Source organism: Nipponia nippon, unplaced genomic scaffold, assembly GCF_047370975.1.
Source record: "Nipponia nippon isolate SJK-2023a ecotype South Korea unplaced genomic scaffold, ASM4737097v1 scaffold_11, whole genome shotgun sequence".
In the NCBI taxonomy this organism is placed as follows: Eukaryota; Metazoa; Chordata; class Aves; order Pelecaniformes; family Threskiornithidae; genus Nipponia; species Nipponia nippon.
This window is the reverse complement of record NW_028262302.1, coordinates 17,570,899-17,576,751: the sequence shown is the minus strand read 5'-3', so window position 1 is coordinate 17,576,751 and position 5,853 is coordinate 17,570,899. Positions and strand designations below refer to the sequence as shown.

Genomic DNA, 5,853 nt, shown 5'->3' with positions numbered 1-5,853 from the left:
ACTGCTCAAGTAGAATGCACAAAAACATCCCACAGCAACCCGGTGCGTATCGGAGGGCATATTGAAGGGATGTTTCTCATTCCTAAGCAACCACATGCATACCAGCTTCTAATATTAAACACGGTGTTTGCTCGAATGCTAACAGAACGTATAAGACATACTCTTTCTCGCCTTTGTCGCGGGTAAACAGCAGATCCCAGGCCAGATCTGTAGCTGCTAAAAATCAGCAGAAGCTCCAAGATCTGGCCCAAGTGTTTACCCTCTGCAGATTGCCTAATTGGAGCCCATACCCACAGTGTTAGCAATTACCGTGGTGTTTGTGGGAGAGGGTTGTAGGTGATGTTAAATAAGATTTAAGGACTTGCAAGCATTTTGTCTTGGTTTTCTCTTGTTTTTCTCTCTAAGTGTTTGTCCATTAGTACTCTGCCAGTGTTGGTGTGCTCTCCAGGCAGGACAGCACTTGATTGCTTAGGCTAGGACAAATGACTACTACAAACAAATAGACTGGCTTCTTAAATATCTGGGAGGGGGAGGTAACAGGTATCAGCTGTGAAATAGTTTCCCAGGCTTTGATTCTTAGAGACAAAAATGGAGGGTAGGGCCACTCCTGAATAGTGTCTTAATCTGTGGTTGATCTCACTGAAGTTAAGGGGCACTGTAGGGTTAAAGATGGTTTAATGTAGGTTAAGATAAGGGCAGTGCAAAATCACCTTCTCTGAGAATAATTTAGGTTTAGAGTAAGGGGTGGAATAAAGCTGCCCAGGTAGCTCAGAAATGCCCGCCTCCTCATTAGGAGGAAGGCATATATTGCTGCCATCCTTAAGGAGCTTCAGCTTTTGGTGCAGTGGCAACCTGGACCAGTGTGGTAAGACAGTAGGGAAGAAGGGCTGGTCTGAGATCTGGCACCTTCTGCTTATTCTGCTGGGCTGCTTCAGAGCCGTGTGGCTTCAAAAGGGTCGAGGAGGGCTCTTCTGACCTTCTGGTTGTACAGGCCACTTCTGTTACAGAAATGCTTTTTTACACCTGCACTGCATATCTACACGTGTTGGGCCCAAGTAAGTTAATTTCAATGTACTCTCAACTTTCCCCTGCCCTCTTTTTCTTAAAGAAACAACGTTTTCCATTCTGTTCCCTTCTGTCCTTAAAAAGAACCCCACTAATCCTGATACAAAACTGCCTAGCATTGGTCTGCTGATCAGCAACAAAGACCATTGGTGGTGCTTGCTTTTTCAAGTGGTGCAGCATGCTGCTTATTCAGAGAAGGTCCCCAGGGAAGATCCAAGATATGGAAAGAGGATAATTAAGAAAAGGTGTCTTCAGACTGTGAAAGAGATATCTGAGGTCTAAAATCGTGTGGGTGGATAGGGATGGATGAAATGATGCTAGCTGCGGAAGGTCAGAAGTGTTTTTTCACCCCATATGCAGGTAAGCTGCAGAACTCCTTGCTGTATGTTTCTAAAGGTTTGCATGCCTTAAAGGAGAGGCTTTGCAAACTTGCAGAAAAGAAACCTTTTGAGGATTCCTGAATACACAGAAACCACCTCTGGCCGAGGAAGCTGGTGAGCCACAAAGGGCTGGAGACTAGAAGCCTATTTAGGGAAATGTTGTACATGTTGCCTTGATCTTAGATGCTTCATATGCACCTGTATTAGGGCACTGTTGGAGAAAGAGGCAGACTTTTGTTCTGATCCCACACATTGCTGCTGCGGTCACACTCAGGACCTGACAGTCAAATCTGTATGGCTGGTGTTATAGGCTGGTGTATGCACTTCATGGCACCTTTGTAAAATTTTCTGAAACAATCTTCAAAGGCCCTCCTAGTTGGGACCATCTTGTATGTTTGCAACTCTGATGCTGTATTTGTTCATTCAGAATATCTCTGTTTCTGTGGCCCATATTGTACAAAAAAAGTATTCCTCTATGTCCAGTCAGCTCTCAGCATCTCTGCTCAGAGAATCAGTTGTGCCAACTGCCCTGGTGTTTTTTTGTGAGAGAGACAAACATCTCCTGCAAGGGGAACCAACAGCTCTTTTTATACAGGACGCCAAACAGACATCAGAGAGGGCACACTGCTGTCTGACAGGCTGTTCCATGGATTATCAAAGGCAACTGCCTGCCAGTGCCTTGACCTACTGTACGCTTTGGTCAGGCCACGCATTTCATTCATTTGTGATTTCAGAGGTGCTTTTTGAAGGCAAAAACCTCTTTTTTTGGCTAGTTGCTCTAAACGCAGGACTCTGAGTCTCTGTAGAATACTCCAGTCCTTTTAATGATTTGTTCCCTGTCACTTACGGAGTTCTGTCTTTTTCCCAGCACTGCAATAAAATGATATTTCCCTCTCTTGTGCTTTCTTCCTACTACAGTACTTTCAAGTTTTGTTTTGTTTTTTCAGTGTTGTCTTGATAAATTCAATATTGTTCTTCCTGGCTTCCTTTCTCATCTTTGTCTTTATATCATTGTCCTGATTTACAAAAATCTGCTTTATTTCTTGAGCTTAAATCTCTGTATCTGCCTTCTTATCTCTTGCAGTTGCCTTGTTTCCTCAGATACATCCCCGGCTTTTATCTGGCATCTCGCAGCCTCTCTTGGCAACTTTCTGCTAAGTGTCTTCTATTTCTTCATTTGTAGCACCATTATTCAGGCGGGTTTTACTCTGAGATTCACTGGCTTTCATCAGTCAGGACGGTACACTGGATGTTATGTAAGCACTGAAATTTTTTATTTAAACGCTATCCAGTTAAAATGCGTAAAAAAGAAGGGGGTGAAAAAGAAGAATGGCCAAAGCAACAGAATAATCTCTAATCAAAGTTTACTGCAAGAATAATCTGCTGGACAACAGCTTTGGTTTGCAGGGAAACATAGGGACAAAAAAAAACCCCACAGCAATCTCCATATTGCATCAAATCAGTATGGCTCTAAATCTCCCCAGCTGAGGGTTTGGCCCTGGCTGTTAATTCATTTATCTTGCTCAGAGACCTATCATCTGCAGAATATTTCAGTCATTTTGCAGCTGGGGAGAGAAACCTGTTGGGGCAGATTGATGTGTCCGTGCAGAGGAGTATGGATATTGTGAACCTGCCTGTGCCCAGGTGTGCGGTGCTACGGGTGGAGCTCCTCAACTGCTTCCCTCTCCCACGGGCAGGTGTGTGGGCAGTGGCTCGGAGGGACGGCTGAGCTGTCACGGGAGGGCTACAGGCAGCTGCTGGAAGAGGCTGGTGGTAGACAGCGCTTTCTTCCCCGAGGAAGGGGCAGGAGGGGGACTGCGTGCTGCCGGGGCTGTCTCTGAGCTGCTCAGCCTCCCAGGGTTGACTTGCAGTCATCACCTACTGCTGTCCTGGGGCTGCACCTGGAGGTGTGATCTGAGCCATAATTTGTTGATGAAAGGGTCTCATAATGCAGAAAGTCTGAGTTACTGAGTACTGAGGTCAGTACCTCTGAGTCCTATTAATTAAAAGTTGGTAATCCAGGAGGGAGGAGGACCTGAAAAATCACATTTTGTCCTAGGGAAATGGTTATCGGAGGCCACTGCTTTCACATGCTGACACTAGGGGAGACTCCAGACAGACCAGTGGAATTAGCAGACAGAAACTGGCCTTGTAAATCTGAACTGCCAGTTTTTGCAACAATGAACAAAAATGTAATTGTTTAACCAAATGTATGTGTCATAACTTGGTGACCTCAGTGAATACGCTTTAATTAAGTCCTTTTGTTGCTTTTCACCCCTTTCCCCCCAAGCAATTCCAAGTTTTTGAAAACAGCCAAACAAAGTCTGTTGTGATTATTATGTATCTGGCAGAACTGTGAATGACCCACAACTATAAAAACACAATATACCAGCTCCCGTCTTTGGCTTTTAGGCAGGACTAGCCATAGCCATTACTGGGATAATGAGAACTTCTCAACTCTCAGAGCAATGTGCTGCAGTCATCCCCTAGGGCGAAGCTGCGTATGAGCTGCTCAGCTGGTCTCAGCCTGCACCCTTTCCCTGAGATCAGGGGAGCCAAGCTGATACATATCAGCTCAGGATTTGGCCCAAAGACATTTGCTTTTGTCTTGGGAAAGGGACAGTCCGTAACTGTATCATTCAAGTCCAAAACCTGGCCTAAAGGAATGAAGCACAGGAGATCATAGGAGCTGCAGGGTGGGATGGAACAGGTTTGAAGAAAAGGTTCAGAAAGCCTGAGTGATGTGGAAGATGCAAAATAGGGGACAGACCAATGAAGCAAGGAGAGAATGAGGAATGCATGGGAACAAAATCCAGGCTAGGGAAATGCGAAGGCAGTGAGAAAGAGCAGGGCTTGAGGGAGGTGAGGGTCAAGCAGAGTGGTTAGGTGGGTTTCAGTGCTGGGCACCTGAGTGGGAAGTGGGAGAAGGGGGAAAGATTTGGAAATGGGAAGTACTCGTTTCCCAGTTGGGATAATAAGGCATAAGAGCAGCAGGAGGCCCCAGCAAGGCGGGAAGTGGTAGGATCTGAGGCAAAAGGCTGTGAGTGGGGCTGGTGAAGTGTGTTTGTGTTTTCATTGCAGAAGCAGGTGGATAGAGGAGCTTGATTGAACAGGTAATTATTCTTCTTTTGCAGACCTATGGAGAATTTTCTAAACTCAAAAGAGGATCACAGAGAGGCAGACCATTGAAAATAACTAAGTGGATGATCTCATTCCATTATTTTTAACTCCATATACCATTGATAATTAATTTGTCTGACACAGTATTGATTTTCTGTCTCTTGTTTTATTGTCAGTGTTTTGTTTGCAATATATAACTGGTAAAGTTACAATTAACCTGTATTGCCCTGTCCAAACACATCTGTGCATGCTTAGAAGCACAACATGAATATGATGCCTTGAAATGATGCTTGCAATGTACAGTAAAATGTTCATGCCTGTACTAATGAAAAAAAATTATGAGAGGGGTGCTTTCATGGATGAAGGTAGAGCTACAACTGATGTTATACTGAGCCCTGTTTGGGGAACATAGTAGTTATCTCATTGTGAAATGATTCCTGTTTCGCCCATATCTAGGACAAAAGATCTGTACAAAATATTCTTCTGTAGATTTTTACCTAACTGATTAGCATTTCTAAGGGAATACTTGTGTTCAAGCCAAATCAGGATACTTTGCATTTCTTGAAAGAACTTCCCTCCTGATAACATTAAAAACCTTGATATGCATATGCTAAACATGTGATTCTCTGTTTTTTTTTGGTGGCCTGACATTGTTTTCATTGTCTTAAATGTAAGCTTTCTTGCTTCTAGATCAATTAATTCTGTTTGAATCTTCAGGATAGCTAATATGCTTATTTAAACACACACACACACACTCTCCCTTTTCTTTGACTTAGGCGTTCAGTCCCACACTGTGAACCTCAGCCACCAAGAACAGCAGTTCCTTTGGGTAATTTGCAGCGGAACAACCAAAATGCTAACCCAAACAAGTAGCAATGCCCTCCTGTGCGCCTTGGCTTTTGCACCATCAGTTCTGCAAGGCAGAATGGCTTTGCTTTGCCACCAGAACGCACAGGGTCACCCGGAGACAGTCCCAGAGAAGCACCTCCCAGCCGCGATGAAAGTGCTCACAGTCCCCTCCTCCTCCCAGCTGTTCATTCTCCTGCAACTGAGATACCCGGACCCTCCAAAATTTTTAATCCATCTGCAATTTCCCTGACGACTGCCCAAAACTGTCCTTCCTGGCTGCCAACAGCTCTCAATACATCCTGGACAGGCTGACTAAATATCCTCCTTCCTCTCGTGATATATGCCAGCAATCATGGCCACGGGGTGTTGTCACACCTTGTGACAGCTCCTCCTGGATATTACATAACATTATGGTCTGGAGGGAGCTGAGTCCTTAAGT

General features: G+C 44.6%; 1 long non-coding RNA gene across 1 annotated transcript; it reads left to right on the top strand.

The window, feature by feature from the left end:
* The first annotated feature begins 853 nt into the window (after positions 1-853).
* On the top strand, positions 854-5,090 carry LOC148056848 (uncharacterized). The gene is made up of 3 exons (XR_015702379.1): positions 854-1,055; positions 2,629-2,701; positions 4,580-5,090. It is a non-coding gene; the product is annotated as an uncharacterized LOC148056848 (long non-coding RNA).
* The last annotated feature ends 763 nt before the right edge of the window (positions 5,091-5,853 follow it).